Genomic DNA, 16,644 nt, shown 5'->3' with positions numbered 1-16,644 from the left:
TCCAAGTAGTTTCGATGCTCTGGTATTACGACTGCAAATTCCGTCCGTTTTTAACGTCTTAAATTGAAGGGACAGTCACAAGTTGGTCCGTTTTCACTCCATGTCGACAATCACACAGCACCTGAGGTAACAAGCACATCTGAAGACCCATTGTGCACTCGACTGTTCATGCCAACTCACTGCCTCGCACTTTACTACTGTGTACCACTCTTGTCGTCCAACTGCAAAAGACTGGGCCACAACAACTTTCCGCGTCTCCATTGCACTGCGCAAACTACGAAACGCTCCCCAAACATGGCACTCACCCACGCAGACGACTTTTCCGACTTTACACGACGCTCACGCAACGCTCACGCTAGTGACAGCCTTATTTAGAGCTTGACGTCGCACACAAGCGAATGAGCACATTTCGCCTACGACTTAGGCCGCCCTCCTAGTGTGGCTGTTCGGTGTCTGCAGGCAGCGAGGGGCTGCAAGCCTCCTGTGTCCGCGCCTATGTCACCTCTGCTTGCTTGTCAGAGACAGAGTATCGCAAAACATACAACTCACTCCATGAATTGATTGCTACGGCATCTGTCATCAGCAGTCACAACTAGCAACACCAGTAGCAGCCGACTGCACGTAAAGAATTGGAATGTGCAGTGGGATTTTTGTGAATTCGGCGCAAGGCTGATCTTTGCGACATAGGTTTGAGAATCTTATGGGAACACTTGTACTGTTTCTAAATTAAGTGTAGTGGTGGGAGGAGGGTGCTTCGTGCGAATTACAGCACGTTTGCCAATTGTGGCTGCTAATCGTTGGCTCGTATCTGCCTTGACACATTTTCTGGCTGTGAATTATTCCACTTGCATGGCAGTGTGCGCATGTTGGTGTGTTAAAAATTCTGGAGGCGCTGGGTATCGATCCCAGTACCTCTCGCATGCTAAGCGAGCGCTCTACCATCTGAGCTACGCCCCCTGCTGACGAACTGCGCTATCATACAGCCATATCAATGGCACAGACCCTTGCACTCCCATTATTCCGCTGACAAACACTACTCTCAATGTGTCCGTGAGGGTGTCTTTCAGGTTTCCTGCATTCTGTATCGAATCGTAGTTGGCCAAAATCAAAGTGGCACGCACGACGTCGAAAATAGCGTTCGGCCAACGCTCTGAGGTAGACGAACGTGTTGTCCACTCTCTAGACTTCATTGAGGTTAGGCCGTTATACCTAAGGCAGATTTGCACTCGATGACACCTCGACAACAGCCGGTCCTCACATTTACGTTTTGCTCTCCTTACGTCAGTATACGAGTCTGTGACGCTGGCTTTGCAACATCTTGCGTGCCTTTAGGCTCGCCGCGACCAACACTTACCACGCACTGACCACAAAACATGGAGGCGCCGGGGCTTGAACCCGGGACCTTTCACATGCAAAGCGAACGCTCTACCAACTGAGCTACGCCCCCAAGCACAACCAAGCTGCGCTGTTCTCCGTTCTTTGCTACTCTTATGTGCACGGACACGATGGTTGGTTGGTTTGCAGGGGTGAAGGGACCAGAGTACAAAGGCGCGGACACGTTCATATACGCAAGAGTTCCAAGTAGTTTCGATGCTCTGGTATTACGACTGCAAATTCCGTCCGTTTTTAACGTCTTAAATTGAAGGGACAGTCACAAGTTGGTCCGTTTTCACTCCATGTCGACAATCACACAGCACCTGAGGTAACAAGCACATCTGAAGACCCATTGTGCACTCGACTGTTCATGCCAACTCACTGCCTCGCACTTTACTACTGTGTACCACTCTTGTCGTCCAACTGCAAAAGACTGGGCCACAACAACTTTCCGCGTCTCCATTGCACTGCGCAAACTACGAAACGCTCCCCAAACATGGCACTCACCCACGCAGACGACTTTTCCGACTTTACACGACGCTCACGCAACGCTCACGCTAGTGACAGCCTTATTTAGAGCTTGACGTCGCACACAAGCGAATGAGCACATTTCGCCTACGACTTAGGCCGCCCTCCTAGTGTGGCTGTTCGGTGTCTGCAGGCAGCGAGGGGCTGCAAGCCTCCTGTGTCCGCGCCTATGTCACCTCTGCTTGCTTGTCAGAGACAGAGTATCGCAAAACATACAACTCACTCCATGAATTGATTGCTACGGCATCTGTCATCAGCAGTCACAACTAGCAACACCAGTAGCAGCCGACTGCACGTAAAGAATTGGAATGTGCAGTGGGATTTTTGTGAATTCGGCGCAAGGCTGATCTTTGCGACATAGGTTTGAGAATCTTATGGGAACACTTGTACTGTTTCTAAATTAAGTGTAGTGGTGGGAGGAGGGTGCTTCGTGCGAATTACAGCACGTTTGCCAATTGTGGCTGCTAATCGTTGGCTCGTATCTGCCTTGACACATTTTCTGGCTGTGAATTATTCCACTTGCATGGCAGTGTGCGCATGTTGGTGTGTTAAAAATTCTGGAGGCGCTGGGTATCGATCCCAGTACCTCTCGCATGCTAAGCGAGCGCTCTACCATCTGAGCTACGCCCCCTGCTGACGAACTGCGCTATCATACAGCCATATCAATGGCACAGACCCTTGCACTCCCATTATTCCGCTGACAAACACTACTCTCAATGTGTCCGTGAGGGTGTCTTTCAGGTTTCCTGCATTCTGTATCGAATCGTAGTTGGCCAAAATCAAAGTGGCACGCACGACGTCGAAAATAGCGTTCGGCCAACGCTCTGAGGTAGACGAACGTGTTGTCCACTCTCTAGACTTCATTGAGGTTAGGCCGTTATACCTAAGGCAGATTTGCACTCGATGACACCTCGACAACAGCCGGTCCTCACATTTACGTTTTGCTCTCCTTACGTCAGTATACGAGTCTGTGACGCTGGCTTTGCAACATCTTGCGTGCCTTTAGGCTCGCCGCGACCAACACTTACCACGCACTGACCACAAAACATGGAGGCGCCGGGGCTTGAACCCGGGACCTTTCACATGCAAAGCGAACGCTCTACCAACTGAGCTACGCCCCCAAGCACAACCAAGCTGCGCTGTTCTCCGTTCTTTGCTACTCTTATGTGCACGGACACGATGGTTGGTTGGTTTGCAGGGGTGAAGGGACCAGAGTACAAAGGCGCGGACACGTTCATATACGCAAGAGTTCCAAGTAGTTTCGATGCTCTGGTATTACGACTGCAAATTCCGTCCGTTTTTAACGTCTTAAATTGAAGGGACAGTCACAAGTTGGTCCGTTTTCACTCCATGTCGACAATCACACAGCACCTGAGGTAACAAGCACATCTGAAGACCCATTGTGCACTCGACTGTTCATGCCAACTCACTGCCTCGCACTTTACTACTGTGTACCACTCTTGTCGTCCAACTGCAAAAGACTGGGCCACAACAACTTTCCGCGTCTCCATTGCACTGCGCAAACTACGAAACGCTCCCCAAACATGGCACTCACCCACGCAGACGACTTTTCCGACTTTACACGACGCTCACGCAACGCTCACGCTAGTGACAGCCTTATTTAGAGCTTGACGTCGCACACAAGCGAATGAGCACATTTCGCCTACGACTTAGGCCGCCCTCCTAGTGTGGCTGTTCGGTGTCTGCAGGCAGCGAGGGGCTGCAAGCCTCCTGTGTCCGCGCCTATGTCACCTCTGCTTGCTTGTCAGAGACAGAGTATCGCAAAACATACAACTCACTCCATGAATTGATTGCTACGGCATCTGTCATCAGCAGTCACAACTAGCAACACCAGTAGCAGCCGACTGCACGTAAAGAATTGGAATGTGCAGTGGGATTTTTGTGAATTCGGCGCAAGGCTGATCTTTGCGACATAGGTTTGAGAATCTTATGGGAACACTTGTACTGTTTCTAAATTAAGTGTAGTGGTGGGAGGAGGGTGCTTCGTGCGAATTACAGCACGTTTGCCAATTGTGGCTGCTAATCGTTGGCTCGTATCTGCCTTGACACATTTTCTGGCTGTGAATTATTCCACTTGCATGGCAGTGTGCGCATGTTGGTGTGTTAAAAATTCTGGAGGCGCTGGGTATCGATCCCAGTACCTCTCGCATGCTAAGCGAGCGCTCTACCATCTGAGCTACGCCCCCTGCTGACGAACTGCGCTATCATACAGCCATATCAATGGCACAGACCCTTGCACTCCCATTATTCCGCTGACAAACACTACTCTCAATGTGTCCGTGAGGGTGTCTTTCAGGTTTCCTGCATTCTGTATCGAATCGTAGTTGGCCAAAATCAAAGTGGCACGCACGACGTCGAAAATAGCGTTCGGCCAACGCTCTGAGGTAGACGAACGTGTTGTCCACTCTCTAGACTTCATTGAGGTTAGGCCGTTATACCTAAGGCAGATTTGCACTCGATGACACCTCGACAACAGCCGGTCCTCACATTTACGTTTTGCTCTCCTTACGTCAGTATACGAGTCTGTGACGCTGGCTTTGCAACATCTTGCGTGCCTTTAGGCTCGCCGCGACCAACACTTACCACGCACTGACCACAAAACATGGAGGCGCCGGGGCTTGAACCCGGGACCTTTCACATGCAAAGCGAACGCTCTACCAACTGAGCTACGCCCCCAAGCACAACCAAGCTGCGCTGTTCTCCGTTCTTTGCTACTCTTATGTGCACGGACACGATGGTTGGTTGGTTTGCAGGGGTGAAGGGACCAGAGTACAAAGGCGCGGACACGTTCATATACGCAAGAGTTCCAAGTAGTTTCGATGCTCTGGTATTACGACTGCAAATTCCGTCCGTTTTTAACGTCTTAAATTGAAGGGACAGTCACAAGTTGGTCCGTTTTCACTCCATGTCGACAATCACACAGCACCTGAGGTAACAAGCACATCTGAAGACCCATTGTGCACTCGACTGTTCATGCCAACTCACTGCCTCGCACTTTACTACTGTGTACCACTCTTGTCGTCCAACTGCAAAAGACTGGGCCACAACAACTTTCCGCGTCTCCATTGCACTGCGCAAACTACGAAACGCTCCCCAAACATGGCACTCACCCACGCAGACGACTTTTCCGACTTTACACGACGCTCACGCAACGCTCACGCTAGTGACAGCCTTATTTAGAGCTTGACGTCGCACACAAGCGAATGAGCACATTTCGCCTACGACTTAGGCCGCCCTCCTAGTGTGGCTGTTCGGTGTCTGCAGGCAGCGAGGGGCTGCAAGCCTCCTGTGTCCGCGCCTATGTCACCTCTGCTTGCTTGTCAGAGACAGAGTATCGCAAAACATACAACTCACTCCATGAATTGATTGCTACGGCATCTGTCATCAGCAGTCACAACTAGCAACACCAGTAGCAGCCGACTGCACGTAAAGAATTGGAATGTGCAGTGGGATTTTTGTGAATTCGGCGCAAGGCTGATCTTTGCGACATAGGTTTGAGAATCTTATGGGAACACTTGTACTGTTTCTAAATTAAGTGTAGTGGTGGGAGGAGGGTGCTTCGTGCGAATTACAGCACGTTTGCCAATTGTGGCTGCTAATCGTTGGCTCGTATCTGCCTTGACACATTTTCTGGCTGTGAATTATTCCACTTGCATGGCAGTGTGCGCATGTTGGTGTGTTAAAAATTCTGGAGGCGCTGGGTATCGATCCCAGTACCTCTCGCATGCTAAGCGAGCGCTCTACCATCTGAGCTACGCCCCCTGCTGACGAACTGCGCTATCATACAGCCATATCAATGGCACAGACCCTTGCACTCCCATTATTCCGCTGACAAACACTACTCTCAATGTGTCCGTGAGGGTGTCTTTCAGGTTTCCTGCATTCTGTATCGAATCGTAGTTGGCCAAAATCAAAGTGGCACGCACGACGTCGAAAATAGCGTTCGGCCAACGCTCTGAGGTAGACGAACGTGTTGTCCACTCTCTAGACTTCATTGAGGTTAGGCCGTTATACCTAAGGCAGATTTGCACTCGATGACACCTCGACAACAGCCGGTCCTCACATTTACGTTTTGCTCTCCTTACGTCAGTATACGAGTCTGTGACGCTGGCTTTGCAACATCTTGCGTGCCTTTAGGCTCGCCGCGACCAACACTTACCACGCACTGACCACAAAACATGGAGGCGCCGGGGCTTGAACCCGGGACCTTTCACATGCAAAGCGAACGCTCTACCAACTGAGCTACGCCCCCAAGCACAACCAAGCTGCGCTGTTCTCCGTTCTTTGCTACTCTTATGTGCACGGACACGATGGTTGGTTGGTTTGCAGGGGTGAAGGGACCAGAGTACAAAGGCGCGGACACGTTCATATACGCAAGAGTTCCAAGTAGTTTCGATGCTCTGGTATTACGACTGCAAATTCCGTCCGTTTTTAACGTCTTAAATTGAAGGGACAGTCACAAGTTGGTCCGTTTTCACTCCATGTCGACAATCACACAGCACCTGAGGTAACAAGCACATCTGAAGACCCATTGTGCACTCGACTGTTCATGCCAACTCACTGCCTCGCACTTTACTACTGTGTACCACTCTTGTCGTCCAACTGCAAAAGACTGGGCCACAACAACTTTCCGCGTCTCCATTGCACTGCGCAAACTACGAAACGCTCCCCAAACATGGCACTCACCCACGCAGACGACTTTTCCGACTTTACACGACGCTCACGCAACGCTCACGCTAGTGACAGCCTTATTTAGAGCTTGACGTCGCACACAAGCGAATGAGCACATTTCGCCTACGACTTAGGCCGCCCTCCTAGTGTGGCTGTTCGGTGTCTGCAGGCAGCGAGGGGCTGCAAGCCTCCTGTGTCCGCGCCTATGTCACCTCTGCTTGCTTGTCAGAGACAGAGTATCGCAAAACATACAACTCACTCCATGAATTGATTGCTACGGCATCTGTCATCAGCAGTCACAACTAGCAACACCAGTAGCAGCCGACTGCACGTAAAGAATTGGAATGTGCAGTGGGATTTTTGTGAATTCGGCGCAAGGCTGATCTTTGCGACATAGGTTTGAGAATCTTATGGGAACACTTGTACTGTTTCTAAATTAAGTGTAGTGGTGGGAGGAGGGTGCTTCGTGCGAATTACAGCACGTTTGCCAATTGTGGCTGCTAATCGTTGGCTCGTATCTGCCTTGACACATTTTCTGGCTGTGAATTATTCCACTTGCATGGCAGTGTGCGCATGTTGGTGTGTTAAAAATTCTGGAGGCGCTGGGTATCGATCCCAGTACCTCTCGCATGCTAAGCGAGCGCTCTACCATCTGAGCTACGCCCCCTGCTGACGAACTGCGCTATCATACAGCCATATCAATGGCACAGACCCTTGCACTCCCATTATTCCGCTGACAAACACTACTCTCAATGTGTCCGTGAGGGTGTCTTTCAGGTTTCCTGCATTCTGTATCGAATCGTAGTTGGCCAAAATCAAAGTGGCACGCACGACGTCGAAAATAGCGTTCGGCCAACGCTCTGAGGTAGACGAACGTGTTGTCCACTCTCTAGACTTCATTGAGGTTAGGCCGTTATACCTAAGGCAGATTTGCACTCGATGACACCTCGACAACAGCCGGTCCTCACATTTACGTTTTGCTCTCCTTACGTCAGTATACGAGTCTGTGACGCTGGCTTTGCAACATCTTGCGTGCCTTTAGGCTCGCCGCGACCAACACTTACCACGCACTGACCACAAAACATGGAGGCGCCGGGGCTTGAACCCGGGACCTTTCACATGCAAAGCGAACGCTCTACCAACTGAGCTACGCCCCCAAGCACAACCAAGCTGCGCTGTTCTCCGTTCTTTGCTACTCTTATGTGCACGGACACGATGGTTGGTTGGTTTGCAGGGGTGAAGGGACCAGAGTACAAAGGCGCGGACACGTTCATATACGCAAGAGTTCCAAGTAGTTTCGATGCTCTGGTATTACGACTGCAAATTCCGTCCGTTTTTAACGTCTTAAATTGAAGGGACAGTCACAAGTTGGTCCGTTTTCACTCCATGTCGACAATCACACAGCACCTGAGGTAACAAGCACATCTGAAGACCCATTGTGCACTCGACTGTTCATGCCAACTCACTGCCTCGCACTTTACTACTGTGTACCACTCTTGTCGTCCAACTGCAAAAGACTGGGCCACAACAACTTTCCGCGTCTCCATTGCACTGCGCAAACTACGAAACGCTCCCCAAACATGGCACTCACCCACGCAGACGACTTTTCCGACTTTACACGACGCTCACGCAACGCTCACGCTAGTGACAGCCTTATTTAGAGCTTGACGTCGCACACAAGCGAATGAGCACATTTCGCCTACGACTTAGGCCGCCCTCCTAGTGTGGCTGTTCGGTGTCTACAGGCAGCGAGGGGCTGCAAGCCTCCTGTGTCCGCGCCTATGTCACCTCTGCTTGCTTGTCAGAGACAGAGTATCGCAAAACATACAACTCACTCCATGAATTGATTGCTACGGCATCTGTCATCAGCAGTCACAACTAGCAACACCAGTAGCAGCCGACTGCACGTAAAGAATTGGAATGTGCAGTGGGATTTTTGTGAATTCGGCGCAAGGCTGATCTTTGCGACATAGGTTTGAGAATCTTATGGGAACACTTGTACTGTTTCTAAATTAAGTGTAGTGGTGGGAGGAGGGTGCTTCGTGCGAATTACAGCACGTTTGCCAATTGTGGCTGCTAATCGTTGGCTCGTATCTGCCTTGACACATTTTCTGGCTGTGAATTATTCCACTTGCATGGCAGTGTGCGCATGTTGGTGTGTTAAAAATTCTGGAGGCGCTGGGTATCGATCCCAGTACCTCTCGCATGCTAAGCGAGCGCTCTACCATCTGAGCTACGCCCCCTGCTGACGAACTGCGCTATCATACAGCCATATCAATGGCACAGACCCTTGCACTCCCATTATTCCGCTGACAAACACTACTCTCAATGTGTCCGTGAGGGTGTCTTTCAGGTTTCCTGCATTCTGTATCGAATCGTAGTTGGCCAAAATCAAAGTGGCACGCACGACGTCGAAAATAGCGTTCGGCCAACGCTCTGAGGTAGACGAACGTGTTGTCCACTCTCTAGACTTCATTGAGGTTAGGCCGTTATACCTAAGGCAGATTTGCACTCGATGACACCTCGACAACAGCCGGTCCTCACATTTACGTTTTGCTCTCCTTACGTCAGTATACGAGTCTGTGACGCTGGCTTTGCAACATCTTGCGTGCCTTTAGGCTCGCCGCGACCAACACTTACCACGCACTGACCACAAAACATGGAGGCGCCGGGGCTTGAACCCGGGACCTTTCACATGCAAAGCGAACGCTCTACCAACTGAGCTACGCCCCCAAGCACAACCAAGCTGCGCTGTTCTCCGTTCTTTGCTACTCTTATGTGCACGGACACGATGGTTGGTTGGTTTGCAGGGGTGAAGGGACCAGAGTACAAAGGCGCGGACACGTTCATATACGCAAGAGTTCCAAGTAGTTTCGATGCTCTGGTATTACGACTGCAAATTCCGTCCGTTTTTAACGTCTTAAATTGAAGGGACAGTCACAAGTTGGTCCGTTTTCACTCCATGTCGACAATCACACAGCACCTGAGGTAACAAGCACATCTGAAGACCCATTGTGCACTCGACTGTTCATGCCAACTCACTGCCTCGCACTTTACTACTGTGTACCACTCTTGTCGTCCAACTGCAAAAGACTGGGCCACAACAACTTTCCGCGTCTCCATTGCACTGCGCAAACTACGAAACGCTCCCCAAACATGGCACTCACCCACGCAGACGACTTTTCCGACTTTACACGACGCTCACGCAACGCTCACGCTAGTGACAGCCTTATTTAGAGCTTGACGTCGCACACAAGCGAATGAGCACATTTCGCCTACGACTTAGGCCGCCCTCCTAGTGTGGCTGTTCGGTGTCTACAGGCAGCGAGGGGCTGCAAGCCTCCTGTGTCCGCGCCTATGTCACCTCTGCTTGCTTGTCAGAGACAGAGTATCGCAAAACATACAACTCACTCCATGAATTGATTGCTACGGCATCTGTCATCAGCAGTCACAACTAGCAACACCAGTAGCAGCCGACTGCACGTAAAGAATTGGAATGTGCAGTGGGATTTTTGTGAATTCGGCGCAAGGCTGATCTTTGCGACATAGGTTTGAGAATCTTATGGGAACACTTGTACTGTTTCTAAATTAAGTGTAGTGGTGGGAGGAGGGTGCTTCGTGCGAATTACAGCACGTTTGCCAATTGTGGCTGCTAATCGTTGGCTCGTATCTGCCTTGACACATTTTCTGGCTGTGAATTATTCCACTTGCATGGCAGTGTGCGCATGTTGGTGTGTTAAAAATTCTGGAGGCGCTGGGTATCGATCCCAGTACCTCTCGCATGCTAAGCGAGCGCTCTACCATCTGAGCTACGCCCCCTGCTGACGAACTGCGCTATCATACAGCCATATCAATGGCACAGACCCTTGCACTCCCATTATTCCGCTGACAAACACTACTCTCAATGTGTCCGTGAGGGTGTCTTTCAGGTTTCCTGCATTCTGTATCGAATCGTAGTTGGCCAAAATCAAAGTGGCACGCACGACGTCGAAAATAGCGTTCGGCCAACGCTCTGAGGTAGACGAACGTGTTGTCCACTCTCTAGACTTCATTGAGGTTAGGCCGTTATACCTAAGGCAGATTTGCACTCGATGACACCTCGACAACAGCCGGTCCTCACATTTACGTTTTGCTCTCCTTACGTCAGTATACGAGTCTGTGACGCTGGCTTTGCAACATCTTGCGTGCCTTTAGGCTCGCCGCGACCAACACTTACCACGCACTGACCACAAAACATGGAGGCGCCGGGGCTTGAACCCGGGACCTTTCACATGCAAAGCGAACGCTCTACCAACTGAGCTACGCCCCCAAGCACAACCAAGCTGCGCTGTTCTCCGTTCTTTGCTACTCTTATGTGCACGGACACGATGGTTGGTTGGTTTGCAGGGGTGAAGGGACCAGAGTACAAAGGCGCGGACACGTTCATATACGCAAGAGTTCCAAGTAGTTTCGATGCTCTGGTATTACGACTGCAAATTCCGTCCGTTTTTAACGTCTTAAATTGAAGGGACAGTCACAAGTTGGTCCGTTTTCACTCCATGTCGACAATCACACAGCACCTGAGGTAACAAGCACATCTGAAGACCCATTGTGCACTCGACTGTTCATGCCAACTCACTGCCTCGCACTTTACTACTGTGTACCACTCTTGTCGTCCAACTGCAAAAGACTGGGCCACAACAACTTTCCGCGTCTCCATTGCACTGCGCAAACTACGAAACGCTCCCCAAACATGGCACTCACCCACGCAGACGACTTTTCCGACTTTACACGACGCTCACGCAACGCTCACGCTAGTGACAGCCTTATTTAGAGCTTGACGTCGCACACAAGCGAATGAGCACATTTCGCCTACGACTTAGGCCGCCCTCCTAGTGTGGCTGTTCGGTGTCTGCAGGCAGCGAGGGGCTGCAAGCCTCCTGTGTCCGCGCCTATGTCACCTCTGCTTGCTTGTCAGAGACAGAGTATCGCAAAACATACAACTCACTCCATGAATTGATTGCTACGGCATCTGTCATCAGCAGTCACAACTAGCAACACCAGTAGCAGCCGACTGCACGTAAAGAATTGGAATGTGCAGTGGGATTTTTGTGAATTCGGCGCAAGGCTGATCTTTGCGACATAGGTTTGAGAATCTTATGGGAACACTTGTACTGTTTCTAAATTAAGTGTAGTGGTGGGAGGAGGGTGCTTCGTGCGAATTACAGCACGTTTGCCAATTGTGGCTGCTAATCGTTGGCTCGTATCTGCCTTGACACATTTTCTGGCTGTGAATTATTCCACTTGCATGGCAGTGTGCGCATGTTGGTGTGTTAAAAATTCTGGAGGCGCTGGGTATCGATCCCAGTACCTCTCGCATGCTAAGCGAGCGCTCTACCATCTGAGCTACGCCCCCTGCTGACGAACTGCGCTATCATACAGCCATATCAATGGCACAGACCCTTGCACTCCCATTATTCCGCTGACAAACACTACTCTCAATGTGTCCGTGAGGGTGTCTTTCAGGTTTCCTGCATTCTGTATCGAATCGTAGTTGGCCAAAATCAAAGTGGCACGCACGACGTCGAAAATAGCGTTCGGCCAACGCTCTGAGGTAGACGAACGTGTTGTCCACTCTCTAGACTTCATTGAGGTTAGGCCGTTATACCTAAGGCAGATTTGCACTCGATGACACCTCGACAACAGCCGGTCCTCACATTTACGTTTTGCTCTCCTTACGTCAGTATACGAGTCTGTGACGCTGGCTTTGCAACATCTTGCGTGCCTTTAGGCTCGCCGCGACCAACACTTACCACGCACTGACCACAAAACATGGAGGCGCCGGGGCTTGAACCCGGGACCTTTCACATGCAAAGCGAACGCTCTACCAACTGAGCTACGCCCCCAAGCACAACCAAGCTGCGCTGTTCTCCGTTCTTTGCTACTCTTATGTGCACGGACACGATGGTTGGTTGGTTTGCAGGGGTGAAGGGACCAGAGTACAAAGGCGCGGACACGTTCATATACGCAAGAGTTCCAAGTAGTTTCGATGCTCTGGTATTACGACTGCAAATTCCGTCCGTTTTTAACGTCTTAAATTGAAGGGACAGTCACAAGTTGGTCCGTTTTCACTCCATGTCGACAATCACACAGCACCTGAGGTAACAAGCACATCTGAAGACCCATTGTGCACTCGACTGTTCATGCCAACTCACTGCCTCGCACTTTACTACTGTGTACCACTCTTGTCGTCCAACTGCAAAAGACTGGGCCACAACAACTTTCCGCGTCTCCATTGCACTGCGCAAACTACGAAACGCTCCCCAAACATGGCACTCACCCACGCAGACGACTTTTCCGACTTTACACGACGCTCACGCAACGCTCACGCTAGTGACAGCCTTATTTAGAGCTTGACGTCGCACACAAGCGAATGAGCACATTTCGCCTACGACTTAGGCCGCCCTCCTAGTGTGGCTGTTCGGTGTCTACAGGCAGCGAGGGGCTGCAAGCCTCCTGTGTCCGCGCCTATGTCACCTCTGCTTGCTTGTCAGAGACAGAGTATCGCAAAACATACAACTCACTCCATGAATTGATTGCTACGGCATCTGTCATCAGCAGTCACAACTAGCAACACCAGTAGCAGCCGACTGCACGTAAAGAATTGGAATGTGCAGTGGGATTTTTGTGAATTCGGCGCAAGGCTGATCTTTGCGACATAGGTTTGAGAATCTTATGGGAACACTTGTACTGTTTCTAAATTAAGTGTAGTGGTGGGAGGAGGGTGCTTCGTGCGAATTACAGCACGTTTGCCAATTGTGGCTGCTAATCGTTGGCTCGTATCTGCCTTGACACATTTTCTGGCTGTGAATTATTCCACTTGCATGGCAGTGTGCGCATGTTGGTGTGTTAAAAATTCTGGAGGCGCTGGGTATCGATCCCAGTACCTCTCGCATGCTAAGCGAGCGCTCTACCATCTGCGCTACGCCCCCTGCTGACGAACTGCGCTATCATACAGCCATATCAATGGCACAGACCCTTGCACTCCCATTATTCCGCTGACAAACACTACTCTCAATGTGTCCGTGAGGGTGTCTTTCAGGTTTCCTGCATTCTGTATCGAATCGTAGTTGGCCAAAATCAAAGTGGCACGCACGACGTCGAAAATAGCGTTCGGCCAACGCTCTGAGGTAGACGAACGTGTTGTCCACTCTCTAGACTTCATTGAGGTTAGGCCGTTATACCTAAGGCAGATTTGCACTCGATGACACCTCGACAACAGCCGGTCCTCACATTTACGTTTTGCTCTCCTTACGTCAGTATACGAGTCTGTGACGCTGGCTTTGCAACATCTTGCGTGCCTTTAGGCTCGCCGCGACCAACACTTACCACGCACTGACCACAAAACATGGAGGCGCCGGGGCTTGAACCCGGGACCCTTTTCACATGCAAAGCGAACGCTCTACCAACTGAGCTACGCCCCCAAGCACAACCAAGCTGCGCTGTTCTCCGTTCTTTGCTACTCTTATGTGCACGGACACGATGGTTGGTTGGTTTGCAGGGGTGAAGGGACCAGAGTACAAAGGCGCGGACACGTTCATATACGCAAGAGTTCCAAGTAGTTTCGATGCTCTGGTATTACGACTGCAAATTCCGTCCGTTTTTAACGTCTTAAATTGAAGGGACAGTCACAAGTTGGTCCGTTTTCACTCCATGTCGACAATCACACAGCACCTGAGGTAACAAGCACATCTGAAGACCCATTGTGCACTCGACTGTTCATGCCAACTCACTGCCTCGCACTTTACTACTGTGTACCACTCTTGTCGTCCAACTGCAAAAGACTGGGCCACAACAACTTTCCGCGTCTCCATTGCACTGCGCAAACTACGAAACGCTCCCCAAACATGGCACTCACCCACGCAGACGACTTTTCCGACTTTACACGACGCTCACGCAACGCTCACGCTAGTGACAGCCTTATTTAGAGCTTGACGTCGCACACAAGCGAATGAGCACATTTCGCCTACGACTTAGGCCGCCCTCCTAGTGTGGCTGTTCGGTGTCTGCAGGCAGCGAGGGGCTGCAAGCTCCTGTGTCCGCGCCTATGTCACCTCTGCTTGCTTGTCAGAGACAGAGTATCGCAAAACATACAACTCACTCCATGAATTGATTGCTACGGCATCTGTCATCAGCAGTCACAACTAGCAACACCAGTAGCAGCCGACTGCACGTAAAGAATTGGAATGTGCAGTGGGATTTTTGTGAATTCGGCGCAAGGCTGATCTTTGCGACATAGGTTTGAGAATCTTATGGGAACACTTGTACTGTTTCTAAATTAAGTGTAGTGGTGGGAGGAGGGTGCTTCGTGCGAATTACAGCACGTTTGCCAATTGTGGCTGCTAATCGTTGGCTCGTATCTGCCTTGACACATTTTCTGGCTGTGAATTATTCCACTTGCATGGCAGTGTGCGCATGTTGGTGTGTTAAAAAATTCTGGAGGCGCTGGGTATCGATCCCAGTACCTCTCGCATGCTAAGCGAGCGCTCTACCATCTGCGCTACGCCCCCTGCTGACGAACTGCGCTATCATACAGCCATATCAATGGCACAGACCCTTGCACTCCCATTATTCCGCTGACAAACACTACTCTCAATGTGTCCGTGAGGGTGTCTTTCAGGTTTCCTGCATTCTGTATCGAATCGTAGTTGGCCAAAATCAAAGTGGCACGCACGACGTCGAAAATAGCGTTCGGCCAACGCTCTGAGGTAGACGAACGTGTTGTCCACTCTCTAGACTTCATTGAGGTTAGGCCGTTATACCTAAGGCAGATTTGCACTCGATGACACCTCGACAACAGCCGGTCCTCACATTTACGTTTTGCTCTCCTTACGTCAGTATACGAGTCTGTGACGCTGGCTTTGCAACATCTTGCGTGCCTTTAGGCTCGCCGCGACCAACACTTACCACGCACTGACCACAAAACATGGAGGCGCCGGGGCTTGAACCCGGGACCTTTCACATGCAAAGCGAACGCTCTACCAACTGAGCTACGCCCCCAAGCACAACCAAGCTGCGCTGTTCTCCGTTCTTTGCTACTCTTATGTGCACGGACACGATGGTTGGTTGGTTTGCAGGGGTGAAGGGACCAGAGTACAAAGGCGCGGACACGTTCATATACGCAAGAGTTCCAAGTAGTTTCGATGCTCTGGTATTACGACTGCAAATTCCGTCCGTTTTTAACGTCTTAAATTGAAGGGACAGTCACAAGTTGGTCCGTTTTCACTCCATGTCGACAATCACACAGCACCTGAGGTAACAAGCACATCTGAAGACCCATTGTGCACTCGACTGTTCATGCCAACTCACTGCCTCGCACTTTACTACTGTGTACCACTCTTGTCGTCCAACTGCAAAAGACTGGGCCACAACAACTTTCCGCGTCTCCATTGCACTGCGCAAACTACGAAACGCTCCCCAAACATGGCACTCACCCACGCAGACGACTTTTCCGACTTTACACGACGCTCACGCAACGCTCACGCTAGTGACAGCCTTATTTAGAGCTTGACGTCGCACACAAGCGAATGAGCACATTTCGCCTACGACTTAGGCCGCCCTTCCTAGTGTGGCTGTTCGGTGTCTGCAGGCAGCGAGGGGCTGCAAGCCTCCTGTGTCCGCGCCTATGTCACCTCTGCTTGCTTGTCAGAGACAGAGTATCGCAAAACATACAACTCACTCCATGAATTGATTGCTACGGCATCTGTCATCAGCAGTCACAACTAGCAACACCAGTAGCAGCCGACTGCACGTAAAGAATTGGAATGTGCAGTGGATTTTTGTGAATTCGGCGCAAGGCTGATCTTTGCGACATAGGTTTGAGAATCTTATGGGAACACTTGTACTGTTTCTAAATTAAGTGTAGTGGTGGGAGGAGGGTGCTTCGTGCGAATTACAGCACGTTTGCCAATTGTGGCTGCTAATCGTTGGCTCGTATCTGCCTTGACACATTTTCTGGCTGTGAATTATTCCACTTGCATGGCAGTGTGCGCATGTTGGTGTGTTAAAAAT

The 16,644-nt window shown here is 50.7% G+C and overlaps 20 non-coding genes across 20 annotated transcripts; all 20 read right to left on the bottom strand.

The window, feature by feature from the left end:
- Positions 1–884: 884 nt before the first annotated feature.
- On the bottom strand, positions 885–957 carry Trnaa-agc. Its single transcript has one exon. It is a non-coding gene; the product is annotated as a tRNA-Ala (tRNA).
- A 417-nt stretch (positions 958–1,374) lies between these two features.
- Positions 1,375–1,447, bottom strand: Trnaa-ugc. The gene has a single exon. It is a non-coding gene; the product is annotated as a tRNA-Ala (tRNA).
- Positions 1,448–2,460: 1,013 nt separating this feature from the next.
- Trnaa-agc lies at positions 2,461–2,533 on the bottom strand. The gene has a single exon. It is a non-coding gene; the product is annotated as a tRNA-Ala (tRNA).
- A 417-nt stretch (positions 2,534–2,950) lies between these two features.
- On the bottom strand, positions 2,951–3,023 carry Trnaa-ugc. The gene has a single exon. It is a non-coding gene; the product is annotated as a tRNA-Ala (tRNA).
- Positions 3,024–4,036: 1,013 nt separating this feature from the next.
- Trnaa-agc lies at positions 4,037–4,109 on the bottom strand. The gene has a single exon. It is a non-coding gene; the product is annotated as a tRNA-Ala (tRNA).
- A 417-nt stretch (positions 4,110–4,526) lies between these two features.
- Positions 4,527–4,599, bottom strand: Trnaa-ugc. Its single transcript has one exon. It is a non-coding gene; the product is annotated as a tRNA-Ala (tRNA).
- Positions 4,600–5,612: 1,013 nt separating this feature from the next.
- Positions 5,613–5,685, bottom strand: Trnaa-agc. Its single transcript has one exon. It is a non-coding gene; the product is annotated as a tRNA-Ala (tRNA).
- Positions 5,686–6,102: 417 nt separating this feature from the next.
- Positions 6,103–6,175, bottom strand: Trnaa-ugc. Its single transcript has one exon. It is a non-coding gene; the product is annotated as a tRNA-Ala (tRNA).
- A 1,013-nt stretch (positions 6,176–7,188) lies between these two features.
- Trnaa-agc lies at positions 7,189–7,261 on the bottom strand. The gene has a single exon. It is a non-coding gene; the product is annotated as a tRNA-Ala (tRNA).
- A 417-nt stretch (positions 7,262–7,678) lies between these two features.
- Trnaa-ugc lies at positions 7,679–7,751 on the bottom strand. Its single transcript has one exon. It is a non-coding gene; the product is annotated as a tRNA-Ala (tRNA).
- Positions 7,752–8,764: 1,013 nt separating this feature from the next.
- Trnaa-agc lies at positions 8,765–8,837 on the bottom strand. The gene has a single exon. It is a non-coding gene; the product is annotated as a tRNA-Ala (tRNA).
- A 417-nt stretch (positions 8,838–9,254) lies between these two features.
- Trnaa-ugc lies at positions 9,255–9,327 on the bottom strand. Its single transcript has one exon. It is a non-coding gene; the product is annotated as a tRNA-Ala (tRNA).
- Positions 9,328–10,340: 1,013 nt separating this feature from the next.
- Trnaa-agc lies at positions 10,341–10,413 on the bottom strand. Its single transcript has one exon. It is a non-coding gene; the product is annotated as a tRNA-Ala (tRNA).
- Positions 10,414–10,830: 417 nt separating this feature from the next.
- Trnaa-ugc lies at positions 10,831–10,903 on the bottom strand. The gene has a single exon. It is a non-coding gene; the product is annotated as a tRNA-Ala (tRNA).
- A 1,013-nt stretch (positions 10,904–11,916) lies between these two features.
- On the bottom strand, positions 11,917–11,989 carry Trnaa-agc. The gene has a single exon. It is a non-coding gene; the product is annotated as a tRNA-Ala (tRNA).
- Positions 11,990–12,406: 417 nt separating this feature from the next.
- On the bottom strand, positions 12,407–12,479 carry Trnaa-ugc. Its single transcript has one exon. It is a non-coding gene; the product is annotated as a tRNA-Ala (tRNA).
- Positions 12,480–13,492: 1,013 nt separating this feature from the next.
- On the bottom strand, positions 13,493–13,565 carry Trnaa-agc. Its single transcript has one exon. It is a non-coding gene; the product is annotated as a tRNA-Ala (tRNA).
- A 417-nt stretch (positions 13,566–13,982) lies between these two features.
- On the bottom strand, positions 13,983–14,057 carry Trnaa-ugc. Its single transcript has one exon. It is a non-coding gene; the product is annotated as a tRNA-Ala (tRNA).
- A 1,013-nt stretch (positions 14,058–15,070) lies between these two features.
- Trnaa-agc lies at positions 15,071–15,143 on the bottom strand. Its single transcript has one exon. It is a non-coding gene; the product is annotated as a tRNA-Ala (tRNA).
- A 417-nt stretch (positions 15,144–15,560) lies between these two features.
- Positions 15,561–15,633, bottom strand: Trnaa-ugc. The gene has a single exon. It is a non-coding gene; the product is annotated as a tRNA-Ala (tRNA).
- Positions 15,634–16,644: the final 1,011 nt, after the last annotated feature.

This window comes from Schistocerca piceifrons, unplaced genomic scaffold (genome assembly GCF_021461385.2).
Source record: "Schistocerca piceifrons isolate TAMUIC-IGC-003096 unplaced genomic scaffold, iqSchPice1.1 HiC_scaffold_454, whole genome shotgun sequence".
Classification (NCBI taxonomy): Eukaryota; Metazoa; Arthropoda; class Insecta; order Orthoptera; family Acrididae; genus Schistocerca; species Schistocerca piceifrons.
Note: the sequence above shows the minus strand (reverse complement) of the source record. Positions and strands in the feature narration are given on the sequence as shown.